Source organism: Salvelinus alpinus, chromosome 10 (genome assembly GCF_045679555.1).
Source record: "Salvelinus alpinus chromosome 10, SLU_Salpinus.1, whole genome shotgun sequence".
Classification (NCBI taxonomy): Eukaryota; Metazoa; Chordata; class Actinopteri; order Salmoniformes; family Salmonidae; genus Salvelinus; species Salvelinus alpinus.
This window is the reverse complement of record NC_092095.1, coordinates 73,713,876-73,733,961: the sequence shown is the minus strand read 5'-3', so window position 1 is coordinate 73,733,961 and position 20,086 is coordinate 73,713,876. Positions and strand designations below refer to the sequence as shown.

General features: G+C 43.5%; 1 protein-coding gene and 1 pseudogene across 2 annotated transcripts in view; both read right to left on the bottom strand.

Moving 5' to 3' along the window:
• LOC139533057 (zinc finger protein 135-like) overlaps window positions 1-20,086 on the bottom strand; it is a 545,377-nt gene that overhangs the window by 45,928 nt on the left and 479,363 nt on the right. The window lies entirely within an intron of this gene.
• On the bottom strand, window positions 142-17,980 carry LOC139533077 (zinc finger protein 892-like; annotated as a pseudogene).

The window sequence follows — 20,086 nt, the reverse complement described above, 5'->3', positions numbered from 1 at the left end:
AAATGAATACTGCAGTGGTGTGAGAAAGGTGACACAAACTTCCTCTCTGGTTCCATCCCCCAATAGTAACTGGGTCATTATTGGATTGTGGTGGTAATGCTGTCCCTGGACTTTAGAACCATATGAAAAATGACAAATACATTTATTTAACTGTTATTTAATAAGAAACCTATGTAAATCCTTTATACTGATAAACATATATTTGTATGAATTGTAGAAAATACTGGTGCCTAGATAATGGGCTTGTTCCAATGGTGATGTGTAGAGATGTAGTGACATGTTCTGATAGAAACATATTATTTTGAATGACATGAATTAAACAAAGACATTGTATTTTCTGTAGAGATAAACCCCCCCCCCCCCTAGCAGAGCAATTAAGTTCATTGAAGTTATCCAAATACATGAATCATCAATGGCTAACATAATACATCTAGTTTTAAAACACATGCAGTCATTTCATAGCCTGTGTATCATTAAAAAAAGTAATTTAGTAGTAAAAAGATTTGCCACCCAGGACCAAGTTTAGAAAACCCTGATTTAGCATTAACTCCCATCAAGAGCTACCAACAGCTTGTAGATTCATCTTAAGATAGCCGGGCGAGACAACCACACATCAGTTGTATCCCAACCATGTATCACAATACAATACAAAAGACCATATACAATGCATTCGTAAAGTATTCAGACTCCTTGACTTTTTCCAAATTTTGTTACGTTACAGCCTTATTCGAAAACGGAATAAATCATTTCCCCCCCCATCACCAATCTACACACAATACCCCATAATGACAAGACAATAACATCACATTTACATAAGTATTCAGACCCTTTAATCCATACTTTGTTGAAGCCCCTTTGGCAGCGATTACAGCCTTGCGTATTCTTGGGTATGACGCTACAAGCTTGGCACACCTGTATTTGGGGAGTTTCTCCCATTCTTCTCTGCAGATGTGCTCAAGCTCTGTCAGGTTGGATGGGGAGCGTCGCTCCAGAGATGTTTGATCGGGTTCAAGTCCGGTCTCTGGCTGGGCCACTCAAGGACATTCAGAGACTTGTCCCGAAGCCACTACTGCATTGTCTTGGCTGTGTGTTTAGGGTCGTTGTACTGTTGGAAAGTGAACCTTCGCCACAGTCTGAGGTCCTGAGTGCTCTGGATCAGGATCTCTCTGTACTTTGCTCCATTCATCTTTCCCTAGATCCAGACTAATTTCCTAGTCCCTGCCACTGAAAAACATACCCATAGCATGATGCTGCCACCACCATGCTTCACCGTAGGGATGATGCCAGCTTTGTTCCAGACGTGACACTTGGCATTCAGGCCAAAGAGTTCAATCTTGGTTTCATCAGACCAGAGAATCGTGTTTCTATATGGTCTGAGAATCCTTTAGGTGCCTTTTGGCAAACTCCAAGCGGGCTGTCATGTGCCTTTTACTGAGAAGTGGCTTCCGTCTGGCCACTCTACCATAAAGGCCTGATAGGTGGAGTTCTGTAAATAAGGTATCTTTTTTATATATAAATTGAAAAAATGTTGTAAAACCTGTTTTTGCTTTGTCATTATGGGGTATTGTGTGTAGACCGATGAGTAAAAAAAGCAACTTAAATAAATTTTTGAATAAGGCTGGAATTTAACAGGATGTGGAGAAAGGAAGGGGTCTGAATATTTCCCAATGCAGTTTGTTTATTTATCAACGTTTCTAATATTAAGTACATGCCTTCGCTTTACAACAGGAGTAGCATACACGGCTCGCGTGAAAATGAACCGTGGGAAAAAACATGACATATAATTCACACATATTATTTAGTATATGTAAAAGACAAGATTAACTTCATAACATTTCTATTGGTTGACAATATTGTCACGTGAATGTTGTCCAGCGTATGCAGTCTAAAGCAAGAAACAGCGCATGCCTTTTATCAGGTCAAAGGTCGCACGCATCACGAAGCATAGCCCATAGCCCTATATGTTTTAATAAGGTTGATATCACATCTAAAAATGTCCAAATAACACCAAACGTCGCCTATAGACTAGGACCCCTGGAACACGGTTAGAGATCACAGAGCCTAGTGAAAATGTGTTCTTTAAAGCCAAGTCATTGAGCCTACAGAGCCTTGTGAAAACGTGTTCTTATAAAGCCAAGTCATTGAGCCCACAGAGCCTAGTGAAAACGTGTTCTTATAAGCCCAGTCATTGAGTTGCCTGGCCACTATGTAAAGAGGGTCCCAGCTGTCGCTAGCACATGAATCCTATTTCCTAACCGGTGTAGACTACCAGACATACATAGGTGACTTCCAACTTTGGGGAAGCTGATTTTCACCATTAAAAATGCACCTTCGTATTAAAGCATTCAATGCATTATCACATTTGTAGACTTATGTAAAATAGCTTATTATTCATAATGCTATGAGTAGATTGGATAGTCATAATTCTGACTAATAATATCACTCAAATCACTGCTGGCAAGAAAGACCATTCAATATACGCTGAGCGCGTATAGCGTAGAATAGGCCCGGGCTATACAGATACGGCCTGTGTTATAACAGATACGGCCCGGGCTATACAGATACGGCCTGTGTTATAACAGATACAGCCCGGGCTATACAGATACGGCCTGGGTTATAACAGATACGGCCTGGGTTATAACAGATACAGCCCGTGTTATAACAGATACATCCCGGGCTATACAGATACGGCCTGGGTTATAACAGATACGGCCTGGGTTATAACAGATACGGCCTGGGTTATAACAGATACGGCCTGGGTTATAACAGATACGGCCCGGGCTATAACAGATACGGCCTGGGTTATAACAGATACGAGAGCTGCCCCGGCCAACTAAGTGCTGTTATTGTGAAGTGCAAACGTCTAGGAGCAACAACGGGTCAGAAGCGAAGTGAACAGGACCACCGAGTGCTGAAGCGTGCAACACTCACCGCAGAGTTCCAAACTGTCGCTGGAAGCAACTTCAACACAAGAACTGTTCGTCGGGAGCTTCATGAAATGGGTTTCCGTGGCCGAGTAGCTGCACACAAGCCAAAGGTCACCATGCGCAATAATAAGCGTCAGCTGGTGTGGTGTAAAGCTTGCCACCATTGGACACCGGAGCAGTGGAAATGTGTTCTCTGGAGTGATGAATCCCACTTCACTATCTGGCAGTCCGACGGACAAATCAGGGTTTGGTGGATGCCAGGAGAACGCTACCTGCCCCAATGCATAGGGCCAACTGTAAAGTTTGGTGGAGGAGGAATAATGGTCTGGGGCTGTTTTTCATGGTTTGGGCCCCTTAGTTCCAGTGAAGGGAAATCTTAATGCTACAGCATACAATGACCTTCTAGACAATTCTTTGCTTCCAACTTTGGGGCAACAGTTTGGGGAGGCCCTTTCCTGTTTCAGCATGACAATGCCCCCATGCACAAAGCGAGGTCCATACTGAAATGGTTTGTCGAGATCGGTGTGGAAGAACTTGACTGACCTACACAGAGCCCTGACCTCAACCCCATCGAACACCTTTGGGATGAATTGGAAGGCCAACTGCGTGCCAGGCCTAATCACCTAACATCAGTGCCCGACCTCACTAATGCTCTCTTGGCTGAATGGAAGTAAGTCCCCACAACAATGTTCCAACATCTAGTGAAAAGCCTTCCCAGAAGAGTAGAGGCTGTTATAGCAGCAAAGGGGGAACCAACTCCATATTAATGCCCGTGATTTTGGAATGAGATTCTCAACAAGCTGGTGTCCACATACACTACATGGTCAAAAGTATGTTTCCCCATCAATTGTATTTTGAAAATATTGTGATATTTCTGGCTTGGCCTCTCTACTTGTCAGACAGTCTCAACTCAACAATAATCTGCCCAAATTGAGCACGCTGCATTTCCTTCCGACTGTAGACAATGCAATTTAAAACAATCCACAACTGATTTATTTTTTAAAGAAGGTAATGATCTTCTTTGAGGCCAAATCGTACTTTAGTAGCCTATTTGGAAGGATTTTATTTATTTCTGTATAGACAGGAGTAGGCTAATTAGGCTATACAATTTCGGCAATTTAATTCAATTAACTTTAGCTTCCTCTAGCCTTATGGACGCGTCGGAACCTCCGTTCGCTATTAGAGTGCATGCTACGGATGACATGGTTGTTTTTTTAAAGAAAAAATGTCTACACGTATATTAGTAGGCGGTATGTAAAGACGAGATTAAATTATGAACAGTCTTGATGGTTGAGAATATGATCAAGTGCTTGTCAAATAGTGAATGAGAGACTGATGAAGTGTGTGCAGCCTGCGTAAGAAACAGAGCAGAACTCAGGCCTTTCATCCAACTTTTTTTCAAATCATCATCAGAGTCGCATCATGCAGCCTTAGAATGTATTAAACATCTAAACATACGTTTAAATCCCAACTAAAGTTGCACAAATACATCTAAAGTAAGCATATAAGAGGACCTGTTAACACAGAACACAGAATAGTGGACACTTCCTCTGAAATTCTTTGGGGAATATTTTTTTTTATTTCAGCTATGCTCAATTGTGTGCTAAATGAACTTGTGTTGCCCACAGCCATATGGCCAAGCCAGATCAGGACCTAACATACTGTAAGGACTGTCTGCTAAATGAATTAGTGTTGCCTAAAGCCATATGGCCAAACCAGATCAGGGACTGACAAACTGTAAGGACAACTCAGAATATGCTATTCTGTTCTTCTGAAATAGGCTACATTTTCTTTATATCATGTTTCTTTAGACCTGTATAAAATAAATGATGGATTTATTGTGAAGGTGTAGGCTATATTACATTGATTTATTATACTTTTTTAAATGTAGATGTTTCAAAAGGTCCACATCAGTTGCTTGTAGGCTATGCGTGGAAGCCAAGACATGCTAAACATGTTTAGGTTAATTACCGGTCAATTACCATGAGACCGGTAATTATTTATATGACAATCACCGGCTGACACAACGTCATGGCCGCCACAGCCCTAGTAATAAAGCTTCTCTCCTGTGTATACGTTCATGTGTTTTTAAGTTGCCCAGTCGAGAGAAACTTGCCCCACAGTCAAGAGCATGTTTAAGGCTTCTCTCTTGTATGTATACGTTCATGTGTTTTTAAGTGTCCCAATCGAGAGAAACTCACACCACAGTGAGAGCAGGTGTAAGGCTTCTCTCCTGTGTGTGTTCTCTGATGAACTTTTAGCCCAGTTGATGTTTTAAAACATTTTCCACAGTCAGAGCAGTAATAAGGCTTCTCTCCTGTGTGTATACGTTCATGTGTTTTTAAGTTGCCCAGTTGCGAGAAACTCGCCCCGCAGTCAGAGCAGGAGTAAGGCTTCTCTCCTGTGTGTGTTCTCTGATGAACTTTTAGCTCAGTTGATGTTGTGAAGAATTTCACACAGTCAGAGCAGTAGTAAGGCTTCTCTCCTGTATGTATACTTTCATGAGTTTTTAAGTGGCCCAGTCGAGAGAAACTCACCCCACAGTCAGAGCAGGAGTAAGGCTTCTCTCCTGTGTGTGTTCTCTGATGAACTTTTAGCTCAGTTGATGTTGTGAAGCATTTTCCACAATGAGAGCAGGAGTAAAGCTTCTCTCCTGTATGTATACGTTCATGTGTTTTTAAGGTATCCAATCGGGAGAAATTCTTCCCACAGTCAGAACAGAAGTAAGGCTTCTCTCCTGTGTGTATACGTTGGTGTTTTTTTAAAGTCCCCAGTTGAGCGAAACTCTCCCCACAGTCAGAGCAGGAGTAAGGCTTCTCTCCTTTATGTATACTTTGGTGTCTTTTTAAATGGCTCAGTCGAGAGAAACTCTTCCCACAGTCAGAGCAGGAGTAAGGCTTCTCTCCAGAGTGCACACTCTGGTGAACTGTCAGAGAATGTGATGTTGTGAATCTCTTCCCACAGTCAGTGGGGGAATACGGATTATCTCCTGTGTGTATTTGTAGGTGTATTTTTAGTCCTGATAGAAATGGGAAAATCTCCTCACAATGTGGGCAGTGATGAGACCTCTTAGCTCTCTGATCTTCCTGCTGTTGCTCTCTGGATGTAGAGAATGTCTCAACATGGTCTCCTGTGTGAACAACATCAGAATAACCAGTCAGTTGGTGTGATATACATATGACATCATATCCTCTTCTGCCTGTACCGGGCGACATACGTACACTACCGGTCAAAAGTTTTAGAACACCTACTCATTCAAAGGTTTCTCTTTATTTTTACTATTTTCTACATTGTAGAATAATAGTGAAGCCATCAAGACTATGAAATAACACATATGGAACCATGTAGTAACTAAAAGAAAAAAGGGTTATAAACAAATCAAAATATACATTTATATTTAGGATTCTTCAAATAGCCACCCTTTGCCTTGATGACAGCTTTACATACTCTTGTAGGTGTTCTGAAACTTTTGACCGGTAGGGTATCAGTAGACTGTACAATACAAAGGAGAAGGACAACTATTCTAAAAGTGGGTAAGAGTTGAAATCTAAAAAAGGGGCAAAAGTCATGACAATTATGAGCCGTATCATCCTCCACTCACCATCACAAGGTTTATAAACTACACAGAGTCATTTCATGTCATCCTCCACTCACTATCACAAGGGTTATAAACTACACAGAGTCATTTCATGTCATCCTCCACTCACCATCACAAGGGTTAGAACCTACACAGACTCACTTCATATCATCCTCCACTCACCATCACAAGGGTTAGAACCTACACAGACTCATTTCATATCATCCTCCACTCACCATCACAAGGGTTATAAACTACACAGAGTCATTTCATATCATCCTCCACTGACTATCACAAGGGTTAGTAACTACACAGACTCATTTCATATCATCCTCCACTCACCATCACAAGGGTTATAAACTACACAGAGTCATTTCATAGAACTTTAAAACACTGGCAGTTTCTCTACTTCACTTCTTCAGTCTACTCTGATCACTCCAGACAGCTCAGTGAATAAAACAAATGCTGGCAATACTGGTGTCAAACCATGCAAGTGTCAGTAGTATGAAATAACATCTACCTTCTCATTGAAACAGTTCATCATGAAACAGTTCTACTGCAACTTTTCATACACAGTGGGAAGTTGGAACGAACAACAAACTTGGATAGCAGTAGTCACGTTAACGCAGAATTCGGCATTTGTCACGCAGAGAAAAAAAAGAAAAAAAAACTGAACAAATGTATTTTCTGTGTTTTGTAAACGCAGATCTAAAGATGCTTCTTATTGTAATTTCTGCTCAGCATCAGAGATGACATCATGTTCTTCAGTTGCACTTCTCCATTCGAATGAGAATTCACAAACGGGCATTCTATCAGCAGACAGCACTCTGACTGATGTGTAGCTACTGTTCTCCATCATTCTATCAGCAGACAGCGCTCTGATGTGGAGCTACTGTTCTCCATCATTCTATCAGCAGACAGCACTCTGACTGATGTGGAGCTACTGTCCTCCATCATTCTATCAGCAGACAGCACTCTGACTGATGTGGAGCTACTGTTCTCCATCATTCTATCAGCAGACAGCACTCTGACTGATGTGGAGCTACTGTTCTCCATCATTCTATCAGCAGACAGCACTCTGACTGATGTGGAGCTACTGTTCTCCATCATTCTATCAGCAGACAGCGCTCTGATGTGGAGCTACTGTCCTCCATCATTCTATCAGCAGACAGCACTCTGATGTGGAGCTACTGTTCTCCATCATTCTATCAGCAGACAGCACTCTGACTGATGTGGAGCTACTCCATCATTCTATCAGCACACAGCACTCTGACTGATGTGGAGCTACTGTTCTCCATCATTCTATCAGCAGACAGCACTCTGACTGATGTGGAGCTACTGTTCTCCATCATTCTATCAGCAGACAGCACTCTGACTGATGTGGAGCTACTGTTCTCCATCATTCTATCAGCAGACAGCGCTCTGACTGATGTGGAGCTACTGTTCTCCATCATTCTATCAGCAGACAGCTGTTCTCCATCATTCTATCAGCAGACAGCGCTCTGACTGATGTGGAGCTACTGTTCTCCATCATTCTATCAGCAGACAGCGCTCTGACTGATGTGGAGCTACTGTTCTCCATCATTCTATCAGCAGACAGCACTCTGACTGATGTGGAGCTACTGTTCTCCATCATTCTATCAGCAGACAGCGCTCTGACTGATGTGGAGCTACTGTTCTCCATCATTCTATCAGCAGACAGCGCTCTGACTGATGTGGAGCTACTGTTCTCCATCATTCTATCAGCAGACAGCACTCTGACTGATGTGGAGCTACTGTCCTCCATCATTCTATCAGCAGACAGCTGTTCTCCATCATTCTATCAGCAGACAGCGCTCTGACTGATGTGGAGCTACTCCATCATTCTATCAGCAGACAGCACTCTGACTGATGTGGAGCTACTGTTCTCCATCATTCTATCAGCAGACAGCACTCTGACTGATGTGGAGCTACTGTTCTCCATCAGTCTATCAGCAGACAGCACTCTGACTGATGTGGAGCTACTCCATCATTCTATCAGCAGACAGCACTCTGACTGATGTGGAGCTACTGTTCTCCATCATTCTATCAGCAGACAGCACTCTGACTGATGTGGAGCTACTGTTCTCCATCAGTCTATCAGCAGACAGCACTCTGACTGATGTGGAGCTACTCCATCATTCTATCAGCAGACAGCACTCTGACTGATGTGGAGCTACTCCATCATTCTATCAGCACACAGCGCTCTGACTGATGTGGAGCTACTGTTCTCCATCATTCTATCAGCACACAGCGCTCTGACTGATGTGGAGCTACTGTTCTCCATCATTCTATCAGCGCTCTGACTGATGTGGAGCTACTGTTCTCCATCATTCTATCAGCACTCTGACTGATGTGGAGCTACTGTTCTCCATCATTCTATCAGCAGACAGCACTCTGACTGATGTGGAGCTACTGTTCTCCATCATTCTATCAGCAGACAGCACTCTGACTGATGTGGAGCTACTGTTCTCCATCATTCTATCAGCAGACAGCACTCTGACTGATGTGGAGCTACTGTTCTCCATCATTCTATCAGCAGACAGCACTCTGACTGATGTGGAGCTACTGTTCTCCATCATTCTATCAGCAGACAGTGCTCTGACTGATGTGGAGCTACTGTTCTCCATCATTCTATCAGCAGACAGCACTCTGACTGATGTGGAGCTACTGTTCTCCATCATTCTATCAGCAGACAGCACTCTGACTGATGTGGAGCTACTGTTCTCCATCATTCTATCAGCAGACAGCGCTCTGACTGATGTGGAGCTACTGTTCTCCATCATTCTATCAGCAGACAGCGCTCTGACTGATGTGGAGCTACTGTTCTCCATCATTCTATCAGCAGACAGCACTCTGACTGATGTGGAGCTACTGTTCTCCATCATTCTATCAGCAGACAGCACTCTGACTGATGTGGAGCTACTGTTCTCCATCATTCTATCAGCAGACAGCGCTCTGATGTGGAGCTACTGTTCTCCATCATTCTATCAGCAGACAGCGCTCTGACTGATGTGGAGCTACTGTTCTCCATCATTCTATCAGCAGACAGCGCTCTGATGTGGAGCTACTGTTCTCCATCATTCTATCAGCAGACAGCACTCTGACTGATGTGGAGCTACTGTTCTCCATCATTCTATCAGCAGACAGCACTCTGACTGATGTGGAGCTACTGTTCTCCATCATTCTATCAGCAGACAGCGCTCTGACTGATGTGGAGCTACTGTTCTCCATCATTCTATCAGCAGACAGCACTCTGACTGATGTGGAGCTACTGTTCTCCATCATTCTATCAGCAGACAGCGCTCTGATGTGGAGCTACTGTTCTCCATCATTCTATCAGCAGACAGCACTCTGACTGATGTGGAGCTACTGTCCTCCACCATTCTATCAGCAGACAGCTGTTCTCCATCATTCTATCAGCAGACAGCGCTCTGACTGATGTGGAGCTACTCCATCATTCTATCAGCAGACAGCACTCTGACTGATGTGGAGCTACTGTTCTCCATCATTCTATCAGCAGACAGCACTCTGACTGATGTGGAGCTACTGTTCTCCATCATTCTATCAGCAGACAGCACTCTGACTGATGTGGAGCTACTGTTCTCCATCAGTCTATCAGCAGACAGCACTCTGACTGATGTGGAGCTACTCCATCATTCTATCAGCAGACAGCACTCTGACTGATGTGGAGCTACTCCATCATTCTATCAGCACACAGCGCTCTGACTGATGTGGAGCTACTGTTCTCCATCATTCTATCAGCACACAGCGCTCTGACTGATGTGGAGCTACTGTTCTCCATCATTCTATCAGCGCTCTGACTGATGTGGAGCTACTGTTCTCCATCATTCTATCAGCACTCTGACTGATGTGGAGCTACTGTTCTCCATCATTCTATCAGCAGACAGCACTCTGACTGATGTGGAGCTACTGTTCTCCATCATTCTATCAGCAGACAGCACTCTGACTGATGTGGAGCTACTGTTCTCCATCATTCTATCAGCAGACAGCGCTCTGACTGATGTGGAGCTACTGTTCTCCATCATTCTATCAGCAGACAGCGCTCTGATGTGGAGCTACTGTTCTCCATCATTCTATCAGCAGACAGCACTCTGACTGATGTGGAGCTACTGTTCTCCATCATTCTATCAGCAGACAGCACTCTGACTGATGTGGAGCTACTGTTCTCCATCATTGTATCAGCAGACAGCACTCTGACTGATGTGGAGCTGCTGTTCTCCATCATTCTATCAGCAGACAGCTGGTCTCCATCATTCTATCAGCAGACAGCACTCTGACTGATGTGGAGCTACTGTTCTCCATCATTCTATCAGCAGACAGCACTCTGACTGATGTGGAGCTACTGTTCTCCATCATTCTATCAGCAGACAGCACTCCGACTGATGTGGAGCTACTGTTCTCTGGTACTTTTCTTGGTGTAGCCAGAATACTTTTCTCCAGTAAAATGCCAGATTCACTTCAAGCAGCACATTAGATCAGGAAATGTAGCTGGCTACGTTCTTTCTATGATAAACATTAGAAATGTGATGACCATGCATCGTTTTAGCAATAACAACAAAAAAGACCTTGCTTTTTCAATGTAAGCTCCTTTGCTTGTGTGGCTGCTAGCCAATGAGTGCTGCGGTTCTGTTGTCATCTGATGAAAATGAAGCTATTTTCTGCCTAATGTGTTTTCTGTGAAGGAAAACACACTATAGTTGCAGACCCCTGATCGTTCTATTGAAGCAAGAAACACTTTACTTTCAATATAAAACGCATGTGAAATGGTTTAAAATTCAGCTATTTTGATAGTCCGCGTTTTGACACCTGGATCGAACCTGTGCTTACCATCACAAACAGATGTCCCAATCTCCTCCTCCTCTTCTTCATCTTTAATGTTGACATTCAGCTCCAGTGTTTGACTGCAGTCCTCCAGCTTCACTGATGCCATCTCTGGATCCTGCAGTGCAAACTGGGCTCCACTGTCACAATCAGGACCCAGTGACTGTAGGTTTGGACTCAGTGTGGAAGGAGAGTGGCCGGCTGGGTTCATCCTCACTGTTGATGTTAGACTTAATCGGAGTCGGCCTGTAGTAATAGAGAAACGGACACAAAAAGTTACTGTCTTGACAGTTCTGCCGCTTTTCTTTATTCTCTAAAAATATATTATATATGTTCTCGTTCAATTATCTAATTTCAATAGATCAGGTAGCTAAGCTTCGACAACAAAACATTCATTGATTCACATTAGACAACTGCACACTAGGTGCACATAACCTATAATACATTTCTGAAATTGAATTAAATGCATAAATGACAAAAAAACATTTAGTACAAGGTTGCAGTATGTTTTAGGCAGCACTATGTACTATTTTCCTGAATATCAATCATTCAAATGTATTTATAAAGCCCTTTTTACATCAGCCAAATGTCACAAAGTGCTGTACAGAAACCCAGCCTAAAAACCCCAAACAACAAGCAATGCAGATGTAGAGAGCCATAGTCTGTTTCTACACCAGAAGTTAATGGTTATCTGTAGGAGGAATTTATATGGTGGAGGCAATTAAGCTTGGAATGTGCTGAGTAAAGGAAAGGCCATCACATGGTTGCAGTTGCTGATAAGGGTGGAGAAAGGTGGTTTCGTGAGGAATGGAGGTCAGGACAGGTCACATTAAGGGAGAAGGAACAGTTTATTACCCGCATCACTTAACTTCCTGCCCAACAATAAAGATGTCATGTTTAGGAGGGAAGGAGGAGACTTCACCCAAATTGGGGCTATATATTAGAGGTCGACCGATTAAATCGGAATGGCCGATTAATTAGGGCCGATTTCAAGTTTTCATAACAATTGGTAATCTGCATTTTTGGACACCGATCATGGCTGATTACATTGCACTCCACGAGGAGACTGCGTGGCAGGCTGACTACCTGTTATGCGAGTGCAGCAAGGAGTCAAGGTAAGGTGCTAGCTAGCATTAAACATATCTTATTAAAAAAAACAATCAATCTTAACATAATCACTAGTTAACTACACATGGTTGATGATATTACTAGTTCATCTAGCTTGTCCTGCGTTGCATATAATCGATGCGGTGCCTGTTAATTTATCATTGAATCACAGCCGACTTCGCCAAACGGGTGATTTAACAAGCGCAGTCGCGAAAAAAAGCACTGTCGTTTCACCAATGTGTACCTAACCATAAACATCAACTCCTTAAAAATCAATACACAAGTATATATTTTTAAACCTGCGTATTTAGTTAATATTGCCTGCTAATATGAATTTCTTTTAACGAGGGAAATTGTGTCACTTCTCTTGCGTTCTGTGCAACAGAGTCAGGGTATATGCAGCAGTTTAGGCCGCCTGGCTCGTTGCGAACTGTGTGAAGACTATTTCTTCCTAACAAAGACAGCCAACTTCGCCAAACGGGGGATGATTTAACAAAAGCGCATTTGCGAAACAAATCACAATCGTTGCACGAATGTACCCAACCATAAACATCAATGTCTTTCTTAAAATCAATACACAGAAGTATATATTTTTAAACCTGCATATTTAGTTTAAAAAAAAATCATGTTAGCAGGCAATATTAAACTAGGGAAATTGTGTCACTTCTCTTGCGTTCATTGCACGCAGAGTCATTGCGAACTAATTTGCCAGAATTTTAGGTAATTATGACATAACATTGAAGGTTGTGCAATGTAACAGCAATATTTAGACTTATGGATGCCACCCGTTAGATAAAATACGTAACGGTTCCGTACTTCACTGAAAGATTAAACGTTTTGTTTTCGGAATGATAGTTTCCGGATTTGACCATATTAATGACCTAAGGCTCGTATTTCTGTGTGTTATTATATTATAATTAAGTCTATGACTTGATAGAGCAGTCTGACTGAGCGGTGGTAGGCAGCAGCAGGCTCGTAAGCATTCATTCAAACAGCACTTTACTGCATTTGCCAGCAGCTCTTCGCAATGCTTCAAGTATTGCGCTGTTTATGACTTCAAGCCTATCAACTCCCGAGATTAGACTGGCAATACTAAAGTACCTATTCGAACATCCAATAGTCAAAGGTATATGAAATACAACGGGTATAGAGAGAAATAGCCCTATAATAACTACAACCTAAAACTTCTTACCTGAGAATATTGAACTCATGTTAAAAGGAACCACCAGCTTTCATATGTTCTCATGTTCTGAGCAAGTAACTTAAACGTTAGCTTTTTTTACACGGCACATATTGCACTTTTACTTTCTTCTCCAACACTTTGTTTTTGCATTATTTAAACCAAATTGAACATGTTTCATTATTTATTTGAGACTAAATTGATTTTATTGATGTATTATATTCAGTTAAAATAAAAGTGTTCCTTGTTCATTCAGTATTGTTGTAATTGTCATTATTACAAATATATATACACTGCTCAAAAAAATAAAGGGAACACTTAAACAACACAATGTAACTCCAAGTCAATCACACTTCTGTGTGTCACGTTCCTGACCTATTTATGTTAGTTGTTATGTGTGTTAGTTGGTCAGGACGTGAGGTTGGGTGGGCATTCTATGTTTTCTGTTTCTGTGTTGGTTTTGGGTTGCCTGGTATGGCTCTTAATTAGAGGCAGGTGTTTGGCGTTCCTCTAATTAAGAGTCATATTTAGGTAGGCGTTGTCACAGTGTTCGTTGTGGGTGATTGTCTTCCGTGTTTGTGTTATGTTTGCACCATACGGAACTGTATACGGTTTGTTCGGTTTATGTAGTCTGTTTCCTATTCGTGCGTTCTTCGTGTCTATGTAAGTTCTCATGTTTAGGTCAGTCAACGTCGTTTGTTATTTTGTATCATTTCAAGTGTAGTTCGTGTTCGTTTTTCGTCTTGTTTAATAAATATGTGTTCAAACTTCGCTGCGCCTTGGTTCCCTCAATACTCCTCCTTTTCCGAAGAGGGAGAGGAGGAGGATCGCCGTTACACTGTGAAATTAAACTGTCCACTTAGGAAGCAACACTGATTGACAATACATTTCACATGCTGTTGTGCAAATGGAATAGACAAAAGGTGGAAATTATAGGCAATTAGCAAGACACCCCCCAATAAAGGAATGGTTCTGCAGGTGGTGACCACAGACCACTTCTCAGTTCCTATGCTTCCTGGCTGATGTTTTGGTCACTTTTGAATGCTGGCGGTGCTTTCACTCTAGTGGTAGCATGAGACGGAGTCTACAACCCACAAAAGTGGCTCAGGTAGTGCAGTTCATCCAGGATGGCACATCAATGCGAGCTGTGGCAAAAAGGTTTGCTGTGTCTGTCAGCGTAGTGTCCAGAGCATGGAGGCGCTACGAGGAGACAGGCCAGTACATCAGGAGACGTGGAGGAGGCCGTAGGAGGGCAACAACCCAGCAGCAGGACCGCTACCTCCGCCTTTGTGCAAGGAGGTGCACTACCAGAGCCCTTCAAAATGACCTCCAGCAGGCCACAAATGTGCATGTGTCAGCATATGGTCTCACAAGGGGTCTGAGGATCTCATCTCGGTACCTAATGGCAGTCAGGCTACCTCTTGCGAGCACATGGAGGGCTGTGCGGCCCCACAAAGAAATGCCACCCCACACCATGACTGACCCACCGCCAAACCAGTCATGCTGGAGGACGTTGCAGGCAGCAGAACGTTCTCCACGGCGTCTCCAGACGCTGTCACGTCTGTCACATGTGCTCAGTGTAAACCTGCTTTCATCTGTGAAGAGCACAGGGCGCCAGTGGCGAATTTGCCAATCTTGGTGTTCTCTGGCAAATGCCAAACGTCCTGCACGGTGTTGGGCTGTAAGCACAACCCCCACCTGTGGACGTCGGGCCCTCATACCACCCTCATGGAGTCTGTTTCTGACCGTTTGAGCAGACACATGCACGTTTGTGGCCTGCTGGAGGTCATTTTGCAGGGCTCTGGTAGTGCACCTCCTTGCACAAAGGCGGAGGTAGCGGTCCTGCTGCTGGGTTGTTGCCCTCCTACGGCCTCCTCCACGTCTCCTGATGTACTGGCCTGTCTCCTGGTAGCGCCTCCATGCTCTGGACACTACGCTGACAGACACAGCAAACCTTTTTGCCACAGCTCGCATTGATGTGCCATCCTGGATGAACTGCACTACCTGAGCCACTTGTGTGGGTGGTAGACTCCGTCTCATGCTACCACTAGAGTGAATGCACCGCCAGCATTCAAAAGTGACCAAAACATCAACCAGGAAGCATAGGAACTGAGAAGTGGTCTGTGGTCACCACCTGCAGAACCACTCCTTTATTGGGGGGTGTCTTGCTAATTGCCTATAATTTCCACCTTTTGTCTATTCCATTTGCACAACAGCATGTGAAATGTATTGTCAATCAGTGTTGCTTCCTAAGTGGACAGTTTGATTTCACAGAAGTGTGATTGACTTGGAGTTACATTGTGTTGTTTAAGTGTTCCCTTTATTTTTTTGAGCAGTGTATATAAATATATATATACATTTTTTTTTAAAGCCGATTAATCGGTATCGGCTTTTTTTGGTCCTCCAATAATCAGTATCGGCGTTGAAAAATCATAATCGGTCGACCTCTAGTGTGTGTGTGTGTGTGTATATACACACACACACACACACACACACACACACACACACACACACACACACACACACACACACACACACACACACACACACACACACACACACACACACACACACACACACACACACTGGTGAAACAATGTCTGTCTGTTCAGCTGTTTGATCCTTTGGGTGAATTCACTTAGTTTGATGAGCTTTACTAATCGTCCGTGAGTTGTACTCGGTTCATGTTAGAACCTAACACCTGTAACACAACACATTGATCTCCCGTCACTGAAGGCGACATCCCGTACCTAGAAAACATATATTTCCCAGAAACTTTTCCCATCACCGAAGGCAAGTCTGCGCCCGGCCTGCCACAGGAGTCGCTAGTGCGCGATGGGACAAGGACATCCCTGCCGGTCAAACCCTCCCCTAAACCGGATGACACTGGGCCAATTGTGCGCAGCCCCATGGGTCTCCCGGTTGCGGCCGGCTGCGACTGAGCCTGGACTCAAACCCAGAATCTCTAGTGGCACAGCTAGCACTGCCTTAGACCACTGCACCACTCGGGAGGCCCTAAGAGTCTCAGTCTTAAATCGCCTGTAGGTTTTTTGCTCCAACCCTGTTCCTGGAGCGCTACCCTCCTGTAGGTTTTCGCTACAGGACATTAGCCTTCCAGGAACAGGGTTGGAGTTAAAACCTACAGGACACTAGCCTTCCAGGAACAGGGTTGGAGTGTAAACTTACAGGACACTAGCCTTCCAGGAACAGGGTTGGAGTGTAAATCTACAGGACAGTAGCCTTGCAGGGACAGGGTTGGAGTTAAAACCTACAGGACACTAGCCTTCCAGGAACAGGGTTGGAGTGTAAACCTACAGGACACTAGCCTTCCAGGAACAGGGTTGGAGTTAAAACCTACAGGACGGTAGCCTTCCAGGGACAGGGTTGGAGTTAAAACCTACAGGACACTAGCTGTGCAGGAACAAGGTTGGAGTTAAAACCTACAGGACAGTAGCCTTCCAGGAACAGGGTTGGAGTTAAAACCTACAGGACACTAGCCTTCCAGGAACAGGACTGGAGACCCCTGATCTAAAGTTTGTGGAATGGTGAACACATTCTCACGTCAAGTTCAATTTTTATAAGTGCCAAAATTTGAGTGAAAACTGTCTCACGCGTGTTTTGTGGTATATTTTGTATGTATGTAGTTTATTAACGAGGCCCCAGGACTTCGGGATCATGGCTAGAAGGGATCCAGCTTTTGTCAAATTACCTTCAAAAGGTTGATTTTCTTTGCATTTTCGCTAACCCTAACATTTAGCTAACCCTAACCTTTTAGCTAACCCTAACCGAATTATCCTAACCTGCTATGTTAATTAACCTAAGCTGCTACTAAAAGTCAAATATGAAGTTAATTTGACAAAAACTGGATCCCTTCTAGACTACCCATTACCGTCTCCCAGAGCGAAGAGGCTACGGCACTGCCTGCACTTTATTTAGTCTGTTGACCGAGTATGCGACGCCATTTTACCAGCTTGTGAACAACATTTGACAGAAAACCAATAACGTATAAAACGAACTCAGAAATCTCAAATGAATGGAATCTTTATGAAATTACCTTGACGAACTGTATATGAATTAAATTAAACCCAAAAGTCTAACGTTAGATATGTTTTTAGCACGTTCTTCACACACTCGGTTTGACACAAAAATAACACGTCATAAAACCTTGACAGGTTTGTTACCTAACATATTATGACATGTTCTTTCGACATTAGACCGTTTAAACGTGCTATTACATACCTGTAGTAATACATTTGAAACGGACACAAAGGTTAGCATATTGACAGCACAATAGTGAGTCGTCGTCGTTCTTCTTCTTCAGTGGGGTTTAACGGCGGTTGGCATACAATATTTTGCATTACCACCCCCAACTGGACAATCGTATAAATCCATTATACTTTGTGATGCAAAACGGGACAATGGGTAAGGGGGGAAAAAACTTCCTACTAACCGTATGTAACAGTTGTTAAAGTGAATTTCACCGGGTTCATATATTAATATGTCATGTTGATTTGTTATTATGCATGCCTGCATCCTGGGAGTAGGGGAGTGTGTACTTCCGGTTTTCCCTGCATGCTCGTGCTCAAATCACTTTGATGCACTGTGAGAGGTAGGCACGCTTTTTCTGTCTTCAGAAAAGTTTGATACGGGGTATCAGGTCAAAGTCATACACACAGTGTTTTGTTCGTGAATAATGATGTATATTTAGAGGTTACTCATAAGTGGATGGTATTGTTAAGATGCACTTGTACTTTTTAGGATGATATCAACATTCTGAATTCAACATGTGGCTAATAGCTAGCTAATAGCAGGCTATTGTATGTGTGAACGATGGCTAGCTCCTCGAATGATCCCAGTCCCTCCTATTGTGTATCTGTTGTAGAAAGAGGCGACAATTCGCAGAACATATGTGCTCTACAAATATTTTATTTCCTTTTGGATGCAGGGATGTGGTTTTATCTATGTAAAATATGTTATGTATAATAAGGAGAGGATGTACAAATTTTTGTATTCAAAAATAATTTTGATGCACTATGAGAGAAAGAGGCGACGATTCGCAGAACATATGGGCTCTACTATAGGAGGGTACTATAACACCATAGTACCCTCCAAACTCGTCATCAAGCTCGAGACCCTGGGTCTCGACCCCGCCCTGTGCAACTGGGTCCTGGACTTCCTGACGGGCCGTCCCCAGGTGGTGAGGGTAGGTAACAACATCTCCCCCCCTCTGATCCTCAACACCGGGGCCCCACAAGGGTGCGTTCTGAGCCCTCTCCTGTACTCCCTGTTCACCCACGACTGCGTGGCCATGCACACCTCCAACTCAATCATCAAGTTTGCGGACGACACTACAGTGGTAGGCTTGATTACCAACAACGACGAGACGGCCTACAGGGAGGAGGTGAGGGCCCTCGGAGTGTGGTGTCAGGAAAATAACCTCACACTCAACGTCAACAAAACAAAGGAGATGATTGTGGACTTCAGGAAACAGCAGAGGGAGCACCCCCCCATCCACATCAACGGGACAGTAGTGGAGAAGGTGGAAAGTTTTAAGTTCCTCGGTGTACACATCACGGACAAACTGAATTGGTCCACCCACACAGACAGCGTTGTGAAGAAGGCGCAGCAGCGCCTCTTCAACCTCAGGAGGCTGAAGAAATTCGGCTTGTCACCAAAAGCACTCACAAACTTCTACAGATGCTCAATCGAGAGCATCCTGTCGGGCTGTATCACCGCCCACAACCGTAAGGCTCTCCAGAGGGTAGTGAGGTCTGCACAACGCATCACCGGGGGCAAACTACCTGCCCTCCAGGACACCTACACCACCCGATGTCACAGGAAGGCCATAAAGATCATCAAGGACAACAACCACCCAAGCCACTGCCTGTTCACCCCGCTATCATCCAGAAGGCGAGGTCAGTACAGGTGCATCAAAGCAGGGACCGAGAGACTAAAAAACAGCTTCTATCTCAAGGCCATCAGACTGTTAAACACCCACTACTAACATTTAGTGGCCGCTGCCAACATACTGACTCAACTCCAGCCACTTTAATAATGGGAATTGATGGAAATTATGTAAAAATGTACCACTAGCCACTTTAAACAATGCCACTTAATATAATGTTTACATACCCAACATTACTCATCTCATATGTATATGTATATACTGTACTCTGTATCATCTACTGCATCTTGCCATCTTTATGTAATACATGTATCACTAGCCACTTTAAACTATGCCAATTTATGTTTACATACCCTACATTACTCATCTCATATGTATATACTGTACTCGATACTATCTACTGTATCTTGCCTATGCCGTTCTGTACCATCACTCATTCATATATCTTTATGTACATATTCTTCATCCCTTTACACTTGTGTGTATAAGGTAGTAGTTGTGGAATTGTTAGGTTAGATTACTCGTTG